This window comes from Dipodomys spectabilis, unplaced genomic scaffold (genome assembly GCF_019054845.1).
Source record: "Dipodomys spectabilis isolate Male_0828 unplaced genomic scaffold, ASM1905484v1 ptg000051l, whole genome shotgun sequence".
Lineage (NCBI taxonomy): Eukaryota > Metazoa > Chordata > Mammalia > Rodentia > Heteromyidae > Dipodomys > Dipodomys spectabilis.
In genome coordinates this window covers 16,453,857-16,479,419 of record NW_024870728.1, presented here as the reverse complement: position 1 = coordinate 16,479,419, position 25,563 = coordinate 16,453,857, and the positions used below count along the sequence as shown (strand labels likewise).

The 25,563-nt window shown below is 34.7% G+C and overlaps 1 protein-coding gene across 2 annotated transcripts in view; it reads left to right on the top strand.

Annotated features, from left to right (window-relative positions):
* Spag16 (sperm associated antigen 16) overlaps positions 1 to 25,563 on the top strand; it is a 775,603-nt gene that overhangs the window by 105,891 nt on the left and 644,149 nt on the right. The gene's annotated exons all lie outside the window — the stretch shown is intronic.

The following is a 25,563-nucleotide window of genomic DNA, read 5'->3' as shown; positions in this document are numbered from 1 at the left end:
TTTTTTATTCTGGCATATCTGTACAAGCACACCATGAACAAGTTCATTCTACCATTCTTTTCCTCTTTTCTTCTCTTGTTTAAATATATTAGGTGGGTTACATTGTGCAGTTTTCATGTGTATACCTAGAATGTCCTTTGATGCTATCACCTTTCTGTATCCCCTCCTTCCTAACCTCCACTGAGCCCTTCTTTGATAGTCTCATTCATGTCCTATAATCATTACTATCATCATCATCATCATTATAAACCTTACTGTTTGATTATTTCTTAGTAGCAAGAAGATTACCCATGATATGTAGTACTTAACCTGCATGATCTTAGTTGTCATGATGAAAACCAGTATGTTAATGACTTTAAAAGGTCTGTAAAGGGAACCATAGAAATAATGTATGCACGCCTTAATTTTCTGCTTTGACTGAAAACAGGTATATGTGTGTCATTACACCAGTCTTTTGATGGTCATGACTGTTAAGTTCTGTTGATTGTAATCCCACACATTATTTCTTGCATAAATTACGTTTGCTCTACCATCTTCAATTTTAATTTGTGGTTTCTTTAAAAAATAAAATTCAGATACTCAGATGATGATCTCAGCTCTTTTCTCAGAAGTTTAGTTTTCATCAACAAAAATTCTGTTTTTCGCCCAGCGCTGGTGGCTCATGCCTGTAATACTAGGTACTCAGGAGGCTGAGATCTGAGGATTGCAACTCAAAGCCAGGCCTGGCAGGAAAGATTCTTATCTCCAATTAACCACCAGAAAACCGGAAGTGGTGCTGTGGCACACGTGGTAGAGTGCTTGCCTTGAGCTGAAATGCTGAGGGACAGACCCAGGCCCAGAGTTCAAGCCTCATGACCGACCAAAAAAAAAGTTTATCAAATTCATATTTCCTCTCCATAATTAATACTTAATTACATCACAGTAGCAAACACAATAGCCTTACAAAGTAGTAGCTCACCACTTTGGCTCTTATAGCTGTGGTTTCCTAAGCCAGTCCAGCAATGAAGAAGAAAATAGAGAAGAGAAACAAACGTTTAATGCCTCAGCCAAAGACAAAATCTGGATTCAGCTTAATTCATTTTCAGCCTCTGGAAAGACAGCTGTCCTGATAACTACCACTGCGATTCAGGGAGTAATTTCTCTGCCATAATCTTCACTAGTGAGCCCATTAGGAGAAAAGAGTCTAGCATTATTGGTCAGCCATTACAAAAAATGAATCTCTATTAGAAAAAATAGTCTCTAGTCTTGTAGGAATCACATTTTAAAGGACAATGGAATTGTGACTTTGGGACACACTCATTTACATATGCCATTTTTTTTCATTTTGCCTATCTACTTTCTTTCCAGTTTGCATCATTATTTGCTTATACTACCATTCTTATTTGTCCTGTGTCCCCCCTGCTTATTTTACCATGCCATTTCTTTCTTTTTTGTCTCATTCTGATATCAATGTCAGCTGACTATAATATTAATTGCAAATTCTAATAATCTCTATTCTTAGTTTTAATACTGGATTATATTCCCCATATATACAGATACTCACACAGCATACTGTGTCTTAGTATATAATAAGTATCTAAGAAAAATAATTATTGATTCGATTCTATGCTGTTTTAGGGAAGTTTTTTTTCAAATGGCTATGAAGTCATTGATTTTTATCAAGCACCATCAGAGAAAAGTATTTCTGCTGTGATATATGTTGCTTACTATTACAACTATAACAATAAGCTGAGTGCTAGTGGCTTATGCCTATAACTAACTGTTGCTATCAGGAAGCTGAGATCTCAGGACTGCAGTCCAAAACCAGTTTGGACAAGAAAGCTCGTAAGACTCTTATTTCCAATTGACTACCAAAAATGCTGCATGTGGTGCTGTGGCTCAAGTGGTAGAGTACTAGCACTGAGCATGAAAGCTCAGGAACAGCTCCCAGGCCCTAGGTTAAAGACTTAGGCCTAGTACACACATACACACACACACACACACACATACACAACACACACATACTCACTCATTCACACACACAAATAATAATAGTAATAGAAATAATAATGAAAAGAATGTCAACAGTAATGTTTTACTGTAGAATTAAACCAAGATTCATTCCTCTGCTATAAGCACACTAATCTCAGACCTTTGTATTTTAGTTATTGTTATTCCTATTTTTCTCTTCTTTATTTCTCTTCCTCTTTTTCTCTTTTTTCCTTTTCTCTTTTTTCTCTTTCTCTCTCTGTCACTCATACATAATAACTCATTCACATACATAAACACACACATATACCTAAACATGAAGCTTAGACACTTTGTAATCATAAGGAATTTATAGCAGGTATGTTTAAGGCAAGGACCAATAAATAGACCATAGATTATTTTAAGGAAAGATGCAAAAGAAATAATTGACTTTTGCACAGTACACCAATAATGTGTACCTGAATGACCTATGTTTTAAGCCAGAATCTTATATTTTTCTCTCAATAAACATGACCTAGGATAATTACTTTAAACTTAAATATTAAAATAACTAATTAGATCAAGTTGAATTATGAAAATTTCTAATTATGTCTTTTGTGGAAGAAATGGATTTACTAAAATGTATTTCACTAAGTTTTTTAGTGAGGACATAAACAAATGCATGTTAAATTATGCTAATTTAAAAGTTCTTAATTTCTTTCTTTTATTTATCTATTTATTTGTTTATTGTTGGTCCTGGGCTTGAACTAAGGACCTAGGTGCTGTCCTTGAGCCTCTTTGTGCTCAAGGCTAGTGCTCTACCATTTGAGGCACAGAACCACTTCTCTCATTTTCATTTTTATAGAGTCCAATTTTATAGGTTAAGGAGCCAGAAGGATTTTAAATTAGATAGGCTAAGAAAAATTTTAAACTCTGATTTAGGTAGATATCCTTTTACTATTTTATAGGGTGGCTCCCATTAGTCTAGAAAAGTCCCTTCAGCAACTCCCATCACTTTAAAGAGAAAAAAAAATTCCTTTCTTATCCTAACAATTCCAAACCAAACCCATGTATTTTCCCCATGCTCTGCTTTGAGCTCATGCTTTCTGTTCCCATTCTTCCCAGCAGGGCAGTTTCCTTCCTTCTCTCTCCTCTGAAATGGTCACTTCCCTTGTTGGCCACCTGTGATCACGCTCAGTTACAGTCAAGACACAGCTTGCTGACCATTGTGTGTTTCCTCTCTATCCTGCTATTAGCACACCCGGATTTCTTGCTGAATCCCATGCTTATGACCTTCAGCATTTTCAAAGAGCTGCTCCTCTTGGGATGGATTCCTGATTAATAGATTACACCTCCACGCAGCTCACAGCTTCACCTTTTCACAAACTACACTTCCTTAAACGGCCTTTTCCATTCTCCTATGTACTCTCCCTGTGGTGATATCCATCCCTTGACACCTCCTCCCAGCTAGACTGTTAGATAAGCTCTGCTGAATTATCATGTCCAAAAAATAAGCTGGTATATTTTCAGCAAACTTGTTCTTCTATTCTTCCTCACTCTTACAAAAGCACACCCTCTATGAGCATATGCAAGCCAAGTGCAGAGGTCATTTTTATTCCTTATTCTTTCACTCTGAAATTCCTGTCAATAGGTGTGTAATTACCATAAACTCATATGGTTTTTGTAAAGTTTACATCTCCGCCAAAGAAAAAAATACATTAGAAGGACGGTATGCATTAAATTTTGGGATTATCAAATAGAAAGAATTTACAGTTACTTGAGTCTTCAAATAATTCTCTTACGAATGATAATGATTGCATGCAGATAATATACATGGAATCATTATTTATATGAAGTTCACAGGATAATTCTATTCTTTTGTAGTTTAAAGATATATTATATGGGTTTTATAATTTACTACCAAAACACTAACACATCTAGTTAACTTTCAGCAAATAATTCAGAAATGTTTATATGATTAACTTTTAAGAAAGGAGATGCACTTAAATTTACAGTAAAGATAAGGATTCATTTTAGTGAGCTATATACTTTTGAAGATATGTTCCATGAGTAAATACAATAATTAGCAGGCTCAGTTTTCATTTTATTTCAGATTGTGTTTAGTACTCTTGCATCTGTCTTTAATTTTAGACCAAATTTGATTATTCATTTTGGCTTTGAGGCCACTTGGCATCTTCTAGATGGTGTTCTGGTTTTTTTGGTCAACTTTTAGCTTGATCATAGATGATGTGAAAAGCATTTTCAATTCCAGTGTTTCATAGACTCAGCTACAGACCGACAGTTGCCCTTCTGGGGCTATAATCATTTTTCATTCCCTTTTAATTATCTAGATTCATAGTAATAACCACTGTGACCTACAAGAAGGCATTGTTGGGCATATTATAATTATATATAGCAATTACACGTAGTGCCAACAATGCATAAAAATCCTACCTATTAACTAAGGGTGGTAAAAAAAATGAAGTTATGCTTGTTGTCCCTTAGGACATAGTTTGAAAAATCAAGACATTTAGTTTTTGCGTAAAACTTTTTCTGGAGTATATTATTATGATAAGGCAGGTCTATTTCCATGTAATGGCAATGCATTAATAATGTCCCATTAAAGACAGAAAACACCTCTCATTCCAACTTCTTTCATTACATATTGGTATTTCCTATTACCAACTGTGTAATAGAAAGGAAAATGGAAGTTCAAAGTAAAAATTCATCTTTATAATGCAGAATGTCAAGGAAGGTGGTTTAGAACAAGTACCCATCAAGCCTGTGTTGTCTATAATAATTTATTTAGTACTTCATGCAACAGTATATTCATATAATTCTGTTTAAATAATCAGGATTGGCTTGACTGGGTGAATGACACTGGTGATTTTATCATTAGACCCTACTATTTCTGCCATAATTTAATGAGGTTCCTCACATAAGCTTTTCATTCATTCCAAAATAAAAGCATATTGGATAGTATCCTATATTTTTTGTTACTATTCACAGTTTTATGATAAATGGGTTATAAACATTACTGCTTATAATGATATATTTAAATCTTAAACCAATTTTATAAAATTCTTATGGGGCCTTTATTAAGATTATATTCTTATGTTCATTTTATATCATTCATTTTTCCATATTAATACTGCTTTTACACTCTAACAGAAAGTAATAAAAACTTTTATTAGACTTACACACTCAACCCACATAACAATATTTATGCTCTGAGTTCAACTTTAATTTAAAACTACTGACATTATCCCAAGGCAGTAATCATTAATTCAGAGTACCTCATAAAGTAGGACATCCAACCCACATGTCTGTGAGGCGTCTCCAGTTTATCAGTTCTGCTTTAACTGACCCATTCCTCTACCTTCACCATTTTGCTTCTATTTTAGTGTTATCTCTTCATAAATCTTTGTCTTCCACTTAGCAACCTAAGATGATATGCTCATGGTTGAAACATCTTTCTTACTACTTATTTATTGAATTTAATTGATCAGTATGATTCAATGTTTGTGTTCAGCTACTCAGTTCTGTCAGAATCCATCAACTGTTCTTTAGGCTTCCAGTAAGTTTCTGCTGATTACTCTACCTCTAGACTTTGGTTCAAATTGAAACTATCCCCCCTACTACCATCTTTGTAGTCTTTTTAAACATTAAGATCTGATACCTAACTTTTGCTTTAAAATCTTTGTGATTACTTTCAAAGCCTTGAAGATACAGTTGGTTCCTTACAATCTAGTACCACCCTACCTTTCTTGTTCTCTTATGCCTTTGCTTGTGAACTCACTATACTCAGGATTCAGTGACTCAATCACACATATTAATGTATTGGCCCATGTTCCTTGAGTTGGAATTCATTTTATATTGGCTTTCCATTTGCAAGTATTCAAGTGACCTAAGATGATCCCTTTCCTTAAAAACCCCTTTCGTTTCTTGCTGTTAGATACATAATATGGAGGACATACATTGAAGGGACCCAGAGGACAGATTGTTTGAATCCCAGTCTATTCCTAAATCCCCAAGAACTTTGGAGGGGACAAACCATGAAAGCATTCTGTACAGTTATAATTCCATAGCCATGTTGCAAAATCTATTACACAGTTATAACCTAAGTATCACCAAATGCCAAACTGTCCTTCAAAATACACTGGGCCCCAATGTCTGAAAGTATCTATCTATGAATGGCTATAGTAAATTTTTTACTCATAATCATAATCGACATACTCTGTGCTGGTAGAGTAGCTAAAAATACCATTCATATGGTAGCTAGTTTACTCTCACTTTATTTACATCAGAAAGTATAAAGGGAAATTCTGTTCACACAGCCTATCTTATTTGCCTGGTTTTATAGGTAGTTTTTTTCCCCTCTTGATTTTTGGTGTTGAACGTTTTCATATCTGCCTTCTCCTTGTAGTTTCAGACATCTGTTTTTACATATTCCCTAGCCTCTCATTGGATTTCTGACTCCTCTACTTTTTTATTTTATTCTGTGCCCATTTGATCTCTTTGATTAATTTCTAGATTTTGAGAAGTAACTTGATTATTGGGGCTTGAAACACTGGGCTCTGCTCTATCATCTCCCAGTTCTGTTTTATAATCTAACAAGATGCTCCTATCAACATTATCCACACTACCCTCCAGTTTGAGAGTGAAATACCTTTGTTATGTGAAGGTTATATATTTGGTGCATGAGGTAGTGATTATACCATCAGGACAGGTATTGACTTATTCAAGGCCAGTAATATGAAATATAATTGACTTGTACTGCTTACTTTGGAGCTCTGTATGAAAGGTCTTGAATTCAGATACCTTGTATGCACAAACTGCTTTGTTAGATGGCAACTTTTCCATACAAATACTCAAAGATAATAAAACTAAAAATGCACCAAAAAGACATAATTTCTTACCCCTACTTCACTTATTTCATTGCATAGTTGTGTTCTAAACATTGAGATTGAGGCAGGTTTTCTTCCACATTTTATTTTTATCATATTATTAGTATGATCTGGAGGTAACTTGTGTCTGAATAATTCTTGCATAAACTCCTGTCATGTTGTTACGTTAAATTGGGCTATTTTGTCAAAAAATTTTAAGGAAAAAAGCTTACCTATTGGGACAAATTATAGGATCTCTTCATCCTTGCACTAATTTGGAACATATTCTGACCTGGTAATCACAACTGTGTATGAAATTTTGATGTAGGAATACATAGAATCTGCTTGCATTTGTTGGCATTTGTGAATCAGGGAAAATTGAACAACAACACAACACTTAATGAAATGATATATCTATTTCTACAATTTTCTAATATGCTCTTATGTGAAACCAGTGAACTATGTAAAAGTAGTATTGTCCATACTAATAACTCTATCATTAGTTTCAATGCTAATAATTCTATTCAGAACATGATGGATAGACCTGCTCTATGTATTTAAACCAACTGAACAGAAAGAGCAGATTACAATTTCTTTGTGAAAGTTTTAAAATTTTTTCTCTTGTGAAAAGTATAATGAATTGCATGAAATGTAGTTGCTTAGGAGACAAGGTTGAGAACCTTTTCCTTTTGTGTTATGCAGAGCATTTGATTTCTTGGTAAGCTTTATCTAAATACTGAAAATAGATATTAGATTATTATCCAGAGAAGTGATTTTCATCTTTGCTGTTAGTTATCTTAATATTTACCAATATTCTTTTAAAAACAAAATTAATAAGCAAGAAATCCTAAAATATGTTGACAGATGTAGGTACTAAATCAAATGAGGTTCAAGGCTTAACCAAAGTGTTTTAAGAATTATTTAAGAATAATGGTATTTAGAAACCTTCCTTGTCTTATAGCCTGCCGCCTGCCCTAATCTCAGCTCTGCATACACTGGGCCTTGTTTTTTTTGCCGGTCATGGGGCCTGAACTCTGGGCCTGGGTGCTGTCCCAGGCTAGCGCCCTACCACTTGAGCCACAGGGCCACTTCCAGCCTTTTTCTGCTTATGTGGTGCTGAGGAATCAAACTCAGGCCTCATGTATGCGAGGCAAGCTCTCTACCACTGAACCAACCTCTTGCCCCTCTGGGCCTTCTGAAATGACTTTGCTTAAATGACAACTCACCCCGGAGCCATGCTGCAGTCAGTTTACCACCATTGTAAATTGTGTTGAATGAATTATATAAAATATTCTGATGGTAATTATTATAATATTGTATAAATGTTAATAACATTTTATGTAATTTGTAATTATGCAAATTTCTTCCTTATCTTTTAAAAACATTATTTATTGAAATAATTATATATAGAAATAGTGAAATAGTAATGCATAGAAACTTGTTTAAAACTTAATAAGTTAGATATTTGATAATACAATTAAAATGTTTCAATCTCATTCGAGGAAAATCTTCAAGAGATAAATAAAATTTAAGTCATTTAAATTATTGGTAAAATAATTACTAAATACTATAAAACTAAAATTTCTGGGCGGTGCAATAAAATATCAGTTTTTTAGTAGTCAGAATCCTTTCAAGTCCACCTTATTAACAAAAATGACAGTTAACATAGGGTAAGATTATTATTATTATTATTACTGTTATTGTAAAGGTTTACAGTCAGATAATGAGTGTATTTCTTTTTGAACAGTGTCACCTCTTCCCTCATTTTTTTCCCAGTTTTTTCCACCTGATTCTCCCACCCCCACAAGATGTAGTTTATTTTCCACATTATGTCTAGAGAGTCCCCCGCTGCACTTGTTCACCTTCTGTCCCACCCTTTCTGTGTTCCCCCTTATCCTCCCCAAGAATAAAGTCAAAAAGAGTGACAAAGGAGCAAACAAATACAAAAACAAAAGCCACAAAACTCCCAAACTCTCATGATTCCATTTCTTGGAGTTCATTTTGATGAACATTATTAATATGAACATATGCACATAGCTATTGAGCCTGTGTGATCAACTCCTAAGAATATCCCCCTTTGCTTTCACTGTGTAAATGTCTAGAGTCTTGTATAATTTGTCATGTCCAAGTGTATGTTTCTGTTAATTATCATTCAGTGTATTTTCTTGTAGATTTATAGGCACATGCTAATTACAACAAATGAGGGAAACCATGCAACCTAAGTTTCTTTAGGTCTGGCTTACTATAATTTTTATTGGCTTAATATGATTTTTTCCAAGTGTTTCTATTTCCTTATGAATGGTAAATATCATTTTTTTCTGATAGAAACATAGAATTCCATTGTGTATATACAACATTTTCTTGAACCATTCATCTATTGAGGGGCATATGTGTTGATTCCATATCTCTATGGTAAACAATGCTGTTGAACATAGTGGTGCTATGGCTTTAGTGTGGCCTTATTTTGAGTCTATTAATAAATGTCCAGGAATGGAATTGCTGGGTCATATGGAAGCTGTATGTTTAGTCTTTTGAGGAAACACCATACTACTTTTCAGAATGATTATTTATAGTAATAAAAGTCAACCTTATGAATTTTGTTCTGTATTTTAAGTAAATGATAATATTCTGGTACTGTCAAATATATAAATATATGTGAACTATTTTCTAATTTTTAAATACTTTAATATTCTAGTTTTTCTAATTTTCTAATTCAATTTTGCATCCTAAGTTATGGAAAAATTAAGCAATATATTAAAATAAGTAAGTAATAAACTTGATAGTAAAAGCTAACAATTAAAAAAGTTATGGTATAAGGTAAAAAATATATTTTCCAATATAAAAACAAAGTCAGGGTTGCTCCCTTTAATCAGATTATGTCAGGAAAAGATGAAGAGCACAGATCAGATAGACATAGACTAAATATAAAAAGAGTCAGTGAGCCAATTTAAATTTGAAACAGAAGACTGGAGACAGTGACTCATGCTTGTAATCCTAGCTACTCATCAAGCTGAGAACTGAGGATCAGAGTTCAAAGCCAGCCCAGGCAGAAAGTCCCTGTGAGACTCTTATCTCCAAACCACACAAAAACCAGAAGTAGAGCCATAGCTCAAAGTGGTAGAGCACTAGCTTTGAGCCAAGAGTTCAAGAAACAGCACCCAAGCCCTGATTTCTAGCCCCATGACAAAAAATAAAAAAAAAAAAGAAAGTAAGGAAGAAGGAAAGAAAGATTGGAAGAAGGAAAGCAAATTTATTAATGAGAAAAACCATAATACTAAAATAATGGCAACCTTTGGATTATAGAATTGTACATTTTAGTACATAGAGAAATGGAAAAATAACTGATGTATAACAACTTCAACCTGTGGCCAAGGAGTTTGAACTCCGTCTAATTGACCCTTTGGAGATGCTGAAGATGCATATGCACCCAGGACCCTGTCTCACCTGCCAGTGTATCCAGACTTATGTGAACTAAATATTCAGACCCTTCAGACTTGTCTAAAGCAACGTGCTCTCTGTGCCTTTTAATGCTCTACTCAGGTTGGCTTTACTGCCCATCTAAACACTGGTTCCTATTGAAGGAATAGCATGATAGCAGTGGTGTGTACTCAAAATACTATTTGTATTATTGGCATATCAGTATTCATTATCATTTAAAGCAGGAAATATTTTATATAAACATAAGTAGGTCTTTTCTACTTGACAAGTGTGACCTTTAATTTCACCTGCGATGTATATATTATATGTAATGAAAATGTAAACACTATTATTACAGAAGTGGATAAAGAGTATCAATTTCAAATATACAATGTCAAACTAATAGTTGCTATTGAAATGAGATTTATATGTGGACATTTTCTTTATTTAGCTATAGGCATTTTTAAGATTTATTTATTTTCACTTTTTAAAATCTTTGGCTGCAACTTTTTTTCTGTATCTGGAGGGTTTTGCATCCAAGATTTCACTAAGCACAAGGATACACTAACATCAATGATGGGTTTGTTTGTGTTGAGCATATATAGGCTTTTCGTGACATGATTTCCTAAACAGTACAGTGCAATAAATGCTTTTCTAACATTACATGGTATTAGATATTATTTAAAAAATCCCATGGTGTTTTAAGTGAAGAAGAGCATACATGTAGGTTATTTGCTAATACTGTGGTATTTTAAATAAAGGATTTGAACTTGTATGGATTTTGGTATCTGTGAAGGGCCCATGAATCAATCCCCTGGGAATACAGATCCTTGTGGTATTCTTTTGCAAAGCTTTCTCTACTATATATGCTTACATTTTGAAAGGTTGCACAACTGTAACAGTAATTAGTCACATTAAGTTCATCAACAGTTTAAAAAAATACAAAAAGCTTATAGTTAGTTAGGTGAATAAATTGATGATAAATTGAATGCCAAAAAATGGATATGAATTAAGCATATTATTTCCCAAATTGAAAATACCATTCATTCTTTTTAAACCTGCTGTTCCTTAATTCATTAATTAACTTTTTTGGTGCAAGTTCTGGGGCTTGAACTTAGAGTCTCATGGTCGAACATCATTGCCCAGCTTTTTCTCAGGTGGCAGACATTAACCCATACTTCAATTTCTGGGTGGTTCTTTATTTTATTTTATTTGTTTTTTGCTGGTTAGGTGGAGAATGAAAACCTCTTGGATTTGTCTGCATGTGCTGCCATTGAACTCTCATCCTCAGTTTTCAATCTCCTGAGTATCTAGTGTTATAAGCATGAGTCACCAGCATCTGACCCATTTTTGGAAGTGCTAGGATTTGAACTCAGGGTCTCATGCTTACTAGGTACATGTTCTTCCACTTGAGCCATACTATCCAACACTCTTTTCTCAGTTATTTTTGTGGGAGATTCTCACTTTTTTCTGGGGTCTGACTTTTGACTCCAATCCTTTTACTTATGTACACACACACACACACACACACACACACACACCACACACTAATTTTTTGCCAAGGCAGCCTTCAAATTGTAGTCCTCCAAATCTCTACCCCCTAGTAAATGTGAGCCATGACTTTTGCTTTTTCTCAGCATTTCCACACTAAATACCCCAACCAGATAAACAGTACCAACACTTGAAATAACTTTTTTTTTCAAAAACCATTAACTGACTTTCCTTGTCCAGCTAAAACCATATTCTTAAAGTCATTTTGAAATTTGAGTCAGACGAGTATTATAGTTTATTCATCAGTTTTTTTATTCTGTTTATGCCATCCTACTTTATCTTTTTATTATCATTAAGTAGCTGTACAAAGGAGTTTCCTCTCAGCAAAGCAGTTTCTGCATACAGTGTGTCTTGCCCCATTTCAACATTCTTACCCATCGCTTCTCTATTCACTCCTTTCTTGCTTTTCTTAATTTTGTGGTATATACCTGGCATATTTTATTGCATTCTCCCCTCCCCATCTCCTTCATTCCTCTATCCTTCTCTACTTGGCCCTACCCATTCCTTACAAGTACAGATTTCCTTATTTTGTTGGGCTTTGACTTTACCTGTCTAAGGAATTACACTATTTGAGCTCTCCCTTTAATCTATCATCTTTCAGCTGTATACACTTGCATACCATCCAATGTATTTATTTATTGGTTTATAGGCTAGTTCTAGTTTCCACATGAGAAAAACCATGCAACTTTTGTGTCTCTGCAACTGAATTATATCATTTAGTGTAATTTCTTCTGAGTCTTTTCATTTCTCTTCAAATGGTATAGTATCATTCTTTCTAATGCTTGAATAAAATTCCTGTGTGTGTGTGTAGACACACACACATACCTCTCACATTTTCTTGACCCATTCATGCATTGAGGGGTATCTTGGCTGATTTCCTATCTTGGCTATGGTGTTACAATAAATGTGATTGTGCTGGGGGCTGTACTGTAACCTCATTTGTAATCTGTAGGATAAATGCCCAGGAGGTGAATTGCTGGGTTATCGGGTCATTTTGTGTTCATTTTTTTTAAGGAGCCTCCATACTGCTTTCCAGAGTGGCTGAACAAATTTACATTTACATTACATTAATGTTCCCTTTTTTTGACATATCCTCATCAGTATCTGTTATTATTTGTGTGTTTTCTTGATAGAGAGCATTTTAACTTGGATGAGGTAAAAATCTCAATGTTGTTTTGATTTGTATTTCCTTTATAGCCAGAGATGTTGGACACTTTTTCATGTGTCTATTGTCCATTTTTACTTCTTCTGAGAAGTCTCTCTTTAAGTCATTAGCCCATTTATTAATTGGATTGTTGGCTCTGTGAGAGTTTAATTTTCAATCTCTATGTATATTCTGGATATTAGACCCTTGTCTGATGAATAAATAACTGGCAGAAACTTTTAAGCTTAATATAACTATACTAGTTTTGTTTTGATTGTGTGTGTGTGTGTGTGTGTCTGTGTGTGTTGCCAGTCATGGAGCCTTCACTCTGGGCCTGGGTGCTGTCCCTCAGCTCTTCAGCTCAAGGCTAGCATTCTACTACTTGAGCCACAGCACCACTTCCAGCTTTTTCTGCTCATGTGGTATTGAGCAGACGAACCCAGTGCTTGCAAGGCAAGCACTCTACCACTGCGATACCCTCCCAGCCCTGATACAACTATATTAATTTTTATGTACCTTTACTATTAATATAGCAACATAACAATTCATAAATCTTATTATCACTTTTGTTACAAAGGTAACTATGTTTTACATAGACACTTATACAGGTATCTCTTTCATTTGAATTTTATTGATGACATTGACATTGCACTTATTTCTATTGTATTACAAATTATGAATGGTGTATTTCTGAATTTGTGAATAGTGTATTTCTGGGGTAAAATGAGCTATAATGACAACCTATTTCTATGAATTTTACTTTATTACCCACACTTAATTTTTTTTATTGTGAAAATACCGTACAGAGGGGTTACAATTACATGGGAAAAGTAATGAGCACATTTCTTATTAAGCATTGTTGCCTCCTCCTTTGTTTCCCTTTCCATCCCTTCCCATGTCCCCCCCCCCAAACAACCCCCCCAGCCAGCAGCCACTGCCCCCCAAAGTTGTAAAGTTATTTTTTCAACATAACGTCTTGTACATCTCATTGTTGCAATGGGTCTACCTGTATCTCTATTTAAACAATTTGTTTTTTCCCTTCCCCTCCGCAAAATATACCAACATCAAATACAGTGAAAACAGGGGTTATACTGTGTGGGAGGCACATACAAAGCAACAAAAAAATCATCTTATAAATATGTTAGAAACAATCACAAGAAAGAAAAAAACATTTGAATCCTTCAAAGAAACAACTGCCCACTAAATAAGTGGGCTAAAGTCTTAAAGAGAAATGTCTCTGAAGAGGAAAGAAGGATGGCCAATAGACACATGAAGAAATGCTCATCCTCCCTAGCCATAAAAGAAATGCAAATCAAAACAACATTGAGATACCACCTTACCCCAATTATAATGGCTGTAATCAAAACTCTAATAACAACAGATGCTGGAGGATGTGGACAGAAGGGAACCCTACTGCATTGTTGGTGGGAGTGTAAACTTGTTCAACCACTTTGGAAAGCAGTATGGAGGTTCCTCAAAAGACTCCACATATGGGGCTGGGAGGGTGGCTCAGTGGTAGAGCGCTTGCCTTGCATGCTTGAGGCCCTGGGTTCAATTCCTCAGCACCACATAAGCAGAAAAAAAAAAAGGCCGGGAGTGGGGCTGTGGCTCAAGTGGTAGAGTGCTAGCCTTGATTTGAAGAGCTGAGGGACAGCGCCTAAGCCCAGAGTTCAGGCCCCACGACTGGAACCTTCCCAACCCCCCGCCAAAAAAAGACTCCACATAGAGCTCCCCTATGACCCAGCTATCCCACATTTGAGCATTTACCCTAATGATCAAAAACAAGACCATACTGAAGCTACCAGCTCAACTACGTTTATTGCAACATTATTTACCATAGCTAAGATATGGAACCAACCCAGATGTCCCTCAGTAGATGAATGCATCAAGAAAATGTGATATATATACACTATGGAATTCTATGCCTCCATCAGAAAGAATGGCATTGCCCCATTTGTTAGGAAATGGAAAGACTTGGGAAAAATTATATTAAGTGAAGTAAGCCAGGCCTAAAGAAACATAGGTCCCATGCTTTCCCTTATTTGCAATAACTAGTATATGTCAGAGACAAACAGAAATGGTCAGATAAGTTGATGTTAGGCGAAATGAACTCAAACTTAATTTCTTTTAAAGTAGATTTTACAATAATTATTTTTACTTTTATATATTACATGTAAACACTTTATTTTAGTTATTAACTCATAAGAAATTGACTTCCTCTACTAGACTATGAATTAGAGTAAATGCTAGAAATTCAAATTAAAAAATATGGGCATCATATAAATGTAAAAATTCTTTTACCCAAGTAAATTTATGTCAAGTACATGAAGATAGACTGGCATGCTTTTAATTTAGAATTATATGATTGTCCTCCTGATTCCCTATGTGCTTTGTTCACATATCAACTGAATTACGAAAGGTCATTTAATTTTTTGGTGGTTAAAACTTTGTTCATCCTTTTTCCTACCCTCACTTCAACTCTTTTTGTTCTGGTGCTTCTTGACTCCTGTTTTTTCTGGAGACTCTCACCTATAACAGTCCATCTTCTAACAGTGCAAGATTGGATGTTTTATAATGAGAATGATCATGTACCAAAACTTGATCACATTACTGGATTAATTAGTTGAAAAGATCAGAAATAAGTGAATATAGCATGAGATTAGGCCTATTTGTTGTTTTGAGGACACCACCAAGTGTGCAAAGAACCCATATCCATTTTTCCATATAAGCATTGTAAACTGGTTGAAAGAGTTCTAGACTTCATCTAAGGAAAGAGAGAGGTGTCTTTCTATAGCTTTCAAACAAAGAAATTGGTAGTTCAATTCCTGTAAGCTTAGGCAAATTCCTCACCAAGTTTCATGTTTCCTAGACTGCTCAGATTGAGTGTTAGCCTAGAATTGAAAACTGTGACCAGAAAGAATAAACAGTCTATGGACACAAAGTTATGAAGAACCATCCCAGAGGTGAAGAGGGACTCTGTGGCTGATAACATTAGGCAGCAATGGCATGTGAGGATTCTCTATCAAAGAACAAACTTGTGTGTTGTTATCAGGAAGAGTCAATTTTTGCAGTTATTTATGGTTATGTTCTTGTCAAAGTTAGCATTGTATAACAAAGAAATGTACCACTGCCATTGGCCATTAACTAATTTATTTTAAAACATTTGCAAATGAACTCAGAACATTGTTTTATGTTCTGGACAGACTAAGAAAAACAATACAGTTGTTGTGATGACTTAAGGATTAAATGAATTGGCCTACTAAATAGTTCATGATGAGATTCTTGGAGCACAATTTGTGCTCAGCACATGGTGGTCTTTTACTTTGGCCTATTTGCAATATACAGTCCTCCTCCTTGACAAGAAGAGCCTCTGTCACCTAAAAATCTGTCTTTAAGATGTTCTTTACTCATTAACCTCAGTGTTACAGCACCTAATGCAACATACTTGATTTGTGATGTTCTTTGGCTGGTCAATTAGTGGATACTGTCTTGCACTTGTCAATTGACTCTCTGTTGCCATCCATTTTCTATTGCCTCAATTCTAGATGGTGTGATTCTAGAAGGCAGGTCTGTATTCAACTCTCATAATTCTCTATCAGGGTGAGCAAACATTGTGTATCAGTCATGCATTATAAGAAATGACATTGTTAGATGGAGAATATAACTCACTTAGCTGGAACAAGAACTTTTATTTTTTGGTCGGTCGTGGGGCCTGAACTCTGGGACTGGGCCCTGTCCATCAGCTCTTCAGCTCAAAGCTAGTGCTACACTGCCATTTCCAGTTTTTTCTGCTTATGTGATATTGGGGAATCGAACCCAGGATCTCATGAATGCAAGGCAAGCACTCTACCACTGAGCCACCTTCCCAACCCTTGGAACAAGATCTTGCTGTGGACATTGAGCTTACAAAATAAAAATAGTATTCTTCACACTGTGGGCTTAACCTTGTAATTTTAGTAATAAGTAAGATTAATAATTAGAAACCCAACAGCCTTTGTCTCATTGAGTTTGATACTTTCTATAGTAATTGCCATATATGGCAGACTGAAATCAAATATTTCATCATAAATATTTCATAACCATCTCTGAGACATTCATTGTGATTGTTAAATCATTGCCTGAAGTTTTAGTGTATTATTAGAGTTAAAAAATACTCAGGGGGCTGGGAAGGTGGCTCAGTGGTAGAGCACTTGCCTTGCATGCTCGAGGCCCTGAGTTCGATTCCTCAGCACCACATCAGAAAAAAGCTGGAAGTGGTGCTGTGGCTCAAGTGGTAGAGTGCTAGCCTTGAGCTGAAGAGCTGAGGGACAGTGCGCATGCCCAGAGTTCAGGCCCCACGACCAGACACCCCAAAAAATACTCAGAAAGCTGGGTGCTGATGGCTCTTGCCTGTAATCCTAGCTACTCAGGAGGCTGAGATCTGAGGATCATGGTTCAAAGCCAGCCCAGGCATGAAAGGCCATGAAACTCTTATCTCCAATAAACCACCAGAAAATCAGAAGTGGTCCTGTGGCTCAAATGGTAGAGCTCTAGCCTTGAGCTGAAAAGCTGAGGGACAGCGCTGCATTCATTATCCAATCTTCCATTATCCATACATTCATCTGTCATCCATCCTTCTATCCATCATTCATCCATCTATCTCTCTACTATTCATCCATCAACCATATATGCATCCTCCATTATCCATGTATCCATCCATTATCCATCCATTAATCGCCCAACATTAATACATCCATCATTGTTCATCCAGGCATCCATCCCTCTATCTATCTATCTATCTATCTATCTATCTATCTATCTATCTATCTATCTATCTATCTATCTTTCTATCTATCATCTATCTACCATCCATCCATCCATCCATCCATCCATCCATCCATCCATCCATCCATCCATTATCTGTCTATGCATTGACCATCCATATATCCAACATCCATCTATCTGTTCATTCTTCCATCCATCCATCCATCCTCATCTATTCATCTACTGCTAGAATATAAACATACATGTCAGGAAATGGTTTCCTGATGATAGAACATATACTTTTCATTTATGTACAATTTTAATTTTTTCAAAGTGAATAAAATGCTAATTTGTATTTTATTTAATTTCATAAAGTTTGAACATAAAACAAAAAGCAGGTGCTTTTTTAAGTGTAAAAACCAGTGCACTGTCGCATTGATAAATGATTTTTATTTTGCCCTAAAAAATTTAGACATCCTTCCTAAAGCACTTTATGAAGCCTGAAATCCTAATTATTTTCACATCACTTTAAACACTCCCTGGAGTTTTTTTTTTCTCTCCTATAATAGCACTCAGTTTCTACTGTTAGTTATAGCTTTAAAGCTCAATCACAGGTGAAGGATAGAGCTGTAGTCTGACTTGATTTTTTACAGGAGTGCTTATCTAGGTTGGTATGAGCTTTCTAAATGTAATGAGAGAGAAAACTTCAGTGTATCTTTAATTATTTTGTAGTTCTATTTTACTTACAATGGATGGTCATATATGCTACTGTATCATTCTGTCTTTTTGTAGTAAGGTGGTTAGAAGATACAGAGTTATACTCTAATTTGTATTAAACATCAAAAAAGATACAGAATGTGTTCAGCTCTGGATATATGTAACTCTAAACAATTTTAATCTAGATATTTGTTAGAACTCAAGTTCCAGAGTGGGTTCTAAGATTACACTGACTTGATTGTATCACTGTGAAACTTCGTAGTGGTAATGAGTTTACTCAAGCATGATTTTCTCATATGACAAATGCTCTTAACAATGGATGCCTTCTTTACAAAACTGTGTTAAGAAAGGATGACATATGACATATAAAGGCAATTAATGCACCATGTCTATGTCTCTAATTACCTCTAATAAACAATCTTACTTATATTTATAATAACAATATATTTCCTTTTTAAGCTCATTTGAAGCTCATTTTGTTGAAACCAAAGGTGGAAATATTTGCCTTGTAATTTAATGGTATGAATTGTCTCTAAAGCAAAATTTTAATTTAATTTAATTTTAATTAATTCATTTCAATTAATAATTCCATTATTTTTAATTTTTAATTTAGCCCTATAGAATGCTGGAATGAATTTGCTACATAGAAAAGACTTGAAAGAATTGTCTGTAATATAAAAATTCTTTCTAGCATTATATGTTTTATGTTTTGCTCTAGAATCTAGGGATTCTTCTTACCTTTGAAAATTTTAGTGTTGTATTCCTTTTAGGGTCTCTTGATCATTGTGTTCTTATGCCTGAGGTAATAAGGAAGAATTACAAAAGGAAAATAGGAAGATTAATCTATAATAAAGTATAAAATCATAACTTTTTTGAACTTTTATTTTGTATTAAGGTATGTAAATATATAATATTTTTATTCTAAGCTTAATTTTCTCTCTGATACCTAGTACAAAATTATATATGTATAACTTTTTCTATGGAGAAACATTAAACAAATCCCATTCTTGTTATAGAAACACACAAATATTTTAACTTGGCTATGATTGCAACAGTTGTAGTCACTGATACATAAAACCAAATTGCAATGGTGAAGCAAATTTTCAACATCAATGTATAGCAATATTGGTAGAAAGTAATTCAAACCTGAAAGGAAATAACATTAACAACAAATCAAATGACTTTTTGAACAGAATACTATATAAAATTATTGATTATTAGAGAATGAGAGAGAAGAGAAGGAAAAGGAAAAGGAGCGAGGGAAGAAAGGACAGTAGGATAGAGAGGAAGAAAGAAAAGTGAGGGAAAAGAAAGGAGACAAAATAAAGTAAGTACTTGTCAAGTCATATTGTAAATAGAAGTTTTTCCAAGTTGTTCATTATACTTAGGTTGCAGAGTACGAAAGCTATCAGGCTATATATGATTACTGAAAGCAAAGACAGGTATAAGATTGAGAGCTACTGATTAACATGATCTACCTGGCTGACCTAGAACTGAAGTTCTTCAAATCTTAGCCTCCCAGGTGGCTTTTATTGTATGTATGATCTACTGGTGCCTAGCCAGGCACTGGCTCAAATGTATCTGGAACTTGAAAACCCATTGCCTTTGAAGAGACTGACAGTACTCAGATCTTGTCTTTATGTATCTTTCTTCATTGATCACCAAGACTTTAAATCCAGAAGTCTAGAAATACACCTTCATCCAACACTTTTCAAAGCTGTGGTAGGTTTAAGGCATCTATTGTTTGACTCTTCTCCACTACAATATATGTGTTGGTTTCTTCTTTTTAGTTTTCTGATTGCTTGTCTTTTGGTCCTTGATTAGCAATTTGTAAACAATTGCTACTTCTGAATTTAGCATATATATTCTCTGTGTTTCTCCATACCCTATATTTGAAAGACATTCCAAAGTTAACAAGGTGTGCCATGATGTCAACTTTTAAATGACATTCCACTTTGAGAAGTGCCTACAACCCTTCCAGAAGCCTCTTTTGTATCTTTGCCTCCAATATTCCATTCTTATGCAATTGGAGGTCTTACACAGTAAAAGTCATCCAATCTGGATGGCTTTTTTTCTTTATAGCATACACAATGAGAATTGATGAATTTTTGAAGTCTTTAAGAGGTAAGCCAAAGAATCTGATAACAGGATTTTTCTTTCTGCATCCCTATCTATCTGTCTATCTGTCTGTCTGTCTGTCTGTCTGTGCCTGTCTATGTGTCTGTCTATCTGTGCCTGCCTGACCGCCTGTCTGTCTGTCTGTCTTTTAACACTGTCATCTTCAACAATGCCTCTGAATTTTCTGGGAAGAGCAAGCACAAAGTTGCTTTTTCTCTTTCTTTCTTTCTTCCTTCCTTCCTTTCTTTTTTCTTTCTTTCTTTCTTTTTCCTTCCTTCCTTCCTTTCTTTTTTTTTCCTTCCTTCCTTTCTTTCTTTTGTTCGTTCTTTCTTTCTGTCTTTCTTTCTTCTTTTATCTTTCTTTCTTTATCTCTTGTAGTTTTACAATCAACTCTAAGAGTATTATACAATACAAGAACTTGTGATATTAAGTAATAGGTGAAAGAAAAACTGTCCCAGCAGGCTTCAGAATCTCTCATAATATCTTTCAGTTTCTTACTTAGTCTAGTACACATAATGTACACATAATGTCTTCAGCAGGAAATGTCATATTAAGTAGGAGAGAGATAGAAAACCTTTCTTATAATTGTAGAAGGCTTTTCTTGTAGATTTAGTCACAAAGCGTATTGCTATATAGAAGAAGAAAGCACATGCACAAAATTAGGGATCCTGTAAGGAAGGAAGAGACAATGAAGGAAGTGGGTGCTGTGGCAGAGTCCAGAGAGAACAGTATCACAAAACCCAAGGGATAAGAGGGTTTCAAAAAGATAGAATGATTCAGGAAAGATAGATGCTAATTTGGAAAACTAGATGGTACTTGATATTTAAATATACATTATCAAAAAATTTCACGTTATTTCTCTAATTGTGACTTTGTTTTTGTTGGTTGTGGGGCTTGAATTCTGGGCCTGGATGCTGTCCCTCAGTTCTTCAGCTCAAGGGTAGTGCTCTACCACTTGAGCCACAGTGCCACTTCTAGTTTTCTGAGTGGTTTATTGGAGATAAGAATCTCATGGAGTTTCTTGCATGGGCTAGCTTTGAACCATGATCCTCAGATCTTAGACTCCTGAGTAGCTAGGATTACAGGTGTGAGCCACCAGGGCCAAATTGTGACTTTTTAAGGAAGGAAGGGTAGCTAAGAAAATCATCTCATGGCATTTGTTCACAAGGCTAAACTCTGTGCTCTGTGGAGTAGTTTTATTTTTTTCTAAGTAAGTGTTTTATTCTCACTGGAAGTAAAAATATAATTCGCACTGAAAAGTAAAGATACCATAAAAAGATTGTAATTACAGTTTACTTCAAGAAATGTAGGCAGCTATACTATTCTTAGAAATTTAGTATGATAACACTATATTATTATAATCTTTACTTTTTAAATTTACATAGATGTAACTAATTTATAGCAATGAAATTATTTATGATAGTGCAGATACAAATCTATGCTAATTGCTCTAATAACTGAGATAATTAATTACTATGCATCCTAAAATGGAATCCCATTAAGTTATCTTACTATGATAGATGTAATCATTTTGATAATGTAAGTAATCTACACATTTTTCTAAATTAATCACAGATGCTGTTCTAAAGTTGTTCTAATACGATGAATCATAATCGTTCACTTATCAAAATCCTAATTCTGGTGGGGGTCTTAAAACTCTTAATAATCATTCAAATTTTATTACTTGAAAGTAGATTGATTTTTAAATGATATGTGACTTATTTTCTGCAAAGTAGATAACAAACGGTAATTATGAGATGAGCTAAATAAGTATTTAAGCTAATAAAATGTTTTTTGACATAAACTTATTTAATTTAGGTTCTCCTGATATCTTACTTGTCCTCAGTAGTTCCTCCTCACATCTCTTAGGCCTGTTTATCTCTTAAAGTTGCTTAGTATTTTGTAGTGCTCCTGGAATTTGAAAGCACAGCCTTGTGCTTTCTTGTCTGGCGATCTACCACTTGAGCAATGCCTCCAGGATGGCTTCTTGCTGAAAACTTGTGTATTTTTTTACTAGCTTTGGGTGCCAGTCCTTCTGATCTAAGCCTCCTGAGTAATTAGGATTACGTGTGTGAAGCAAGGGTACTGGGCTTGAATTCTGTTATATTATGCAATCTCATTGGGCAGCATCAAGTCTCGCTGATGAATTCTCACTCTGTGAAAACCAAATACTTCCATCCTCTGGATTCTACCTCCCTCACTGGCCTCACCCTTTAGCTAAAGTTGTGTTTCATGAGCCATGCCTGGGTGTCTGCTATGTTGCCTGATGTAAACATAAGGTATTTCAGTTAAAACACACACACACACACACACACACACATACACACACACACTTTGAAATACTAATTTATTTTTGAAGCCTAGTTACTTCTTTTTCCCATTATATTTATCCAACTTGAAGCCGTTTGGCTCTGTACTTATGGAAAAGTACTAAGATATTCATTATTAAATGATGGAAAGGTAGAAAGTGGGAGAAAGGAAAGCTAACTTTCTTATGTTTATATTTGTCAAACCCGTAGGGGAAGTAGTAGCATGATTCAAGTGCTTGAGTGCCAGCCTTGAGCCAATATATCAAATGAAAGCATGAGGCTTCAGTTCAAGTCCCAGTTCTGGCAAAATACACACACCACACACAAACACACACACATACACACACACACACACCACACACACAAACCACACACACACACACACACACACACACACACACCACACACACACACACACACACACCACACACACACACCACACACCACACACACACACACACACACACACACACACACACACACACACACACACACACACACACCCCTTAAGGGACCAGAAAAGGTTCGTGGAATAGCTAAAACACATTGGGGAAGAGAAAACAATTAAGAACGGGATCCACCCTTTACTGCTACAAGGGGTGAAATATAAGAACACAAAAGACCTGTTCCCCATTTGCTAAGTGTAGCCATAGAAATGGAAAGACCCCCAAAGTGAAGTGATTGCATTATGTACTTGGGAAGATACCATTGAGGGTTTTCGCTCCCTACTGTGGAGTAGGCTATGATCAGTGTATTACAGACTGGAGCAAAGGTGGCAAAATAGAGCCATTGAATAACAAGCCAGAAAGAGACCTGAAGTCTCTGTTGAGAGTACAGGTTATTAATGGATTGTTTCAGTTGCCTTAAAAAAGCAGAAAATATTAGGTTCTGATGGTCCTAATATGTGTCTATGTAAAATGGAGAACACTATGAAATCATGCTTAGAGGAGAAATGTTGCTAACACAGAGAATGAAAAATAGAATATTTTCTGGCTGGGCTTGCCTCAGGCCACAGTCCTGTTCTGACCCTTCTAGGAAGGTAGGATTATAGATGTGAACTATCAACATTGTGTGTGTGTATGTGTGTGTGTCTCTGTGTGTGTGTGTGTGTGTGTGTGCTTAGAAAGTTGTATAATTATTAAAGAAAATTCCACTAACCTGTTTTTATTCTCCTATCTTGAATTATCCTATCTTGAAGCTAGATGAGTAAACCTCAGGTTTTTACATGTAATTTTAAAATTGATTTTTTTATTTTAAACTTAGTATTTGATTTCCCAGTATAGATTTCTAAACAATAGAAAACCTATCTTGCTGAAATCACTATCTACTGCTTTTCCCTGTTTCCCTCCACACACACACACACACACACACACACACACACACACACACACACACACACAATATATATATATATATATATATATATATATATATATATATACAAACACTCAATTTCCCTATAGTTCTCTAATTTATATCATAATGTATGATTAATTTGATAGACTATATTTTATAATATGACTGAATTTTTTTCCAACCTAGAGTATTTCCTTTAAGGTTCAATCAACTTTCTGGAATTAATGATTGTTTTAATATTTCTCACTGGTTTAATTCTATGTGATAGAAATATGATTACAGATTCATAGAGCAATGTTTAATAAGTATGTAAAACTTCCTTTTGGTCACATTGGTTTTTTTCTCTTTCCTCTTGGAGCTAACTATCTCCTCCCCTACATGCTCTGGGCCTCTGCTTTTATCTAAACCTTGTGCTTTCTAGGTTGGCTTCACAACCATCACCTCAGAGACTTTTTTGTTTGTTTGTTTGTTTGTTTTTGGCAACATTCTGGAGACTTCCATGGCCTCTCTCTATTGAAGTGAACTTCCTAGACATTGTATTTTATTTTCTCTTGTTTTATCCTCCCATTTTGTAGAGTGCATTGTAGCTACTACTCTCAGAAGTTTTTGTTTGATTTTTGGAAAATACTGATTTCAGCAAATTCCTGTCCTGTAACTATGAACCTATTGGCAAAATTTTTAGCCCCAATTCTGATTTTTTTAAAAATAAATCTATGAGCATTTACATCTATGAAGGTTTCTTCAAATGTAAGAGTGATATAAAATATAAATTATAAGATTTGATTTTGTAATGAAAGCATAACATAAATTTGCATTGCTTTAGCATCCTCTGTCAAAAATAATCTTTAGAAATATTTAATGCCGTATTTTTATCTTAGATTACTTTATCATCTTTACTTTTACATATTTGTATATTAAAAAGTTGATTTGGGATCAGTTTGGTGATTCAAACTGATTGGGGTTAAGAAAACTTTATTGATGGGTAGTTTCACTTTATTTTGATATTAATGAGTTTACAAAATTTGAACTTTATTTCATAATAAGATATACTTTATATTTGAAGTACTTTGATGATTTTACACTAATGTTCATTCTTTTCTTATTTTAGCAAAATACAACTTAACCCTTACGTCCTAACTACTAATAGTTGCACCACTTAATCATTTAGACTACTAACTATTACTTTGGTCATATTACATAATTTGTAGAAATATGTATTAATCTTTTCAAGTAAACATTAGGACTAAATACAACCATATGAAAATTTGCTTTTGCCTGTGTAATGCCTATGTACATATCTTTATATTGAACTAGCAAGTTTTCTTGGAACTTAATTACTCTGTCTCAATAAATATATACTTACATGTGTGTACAA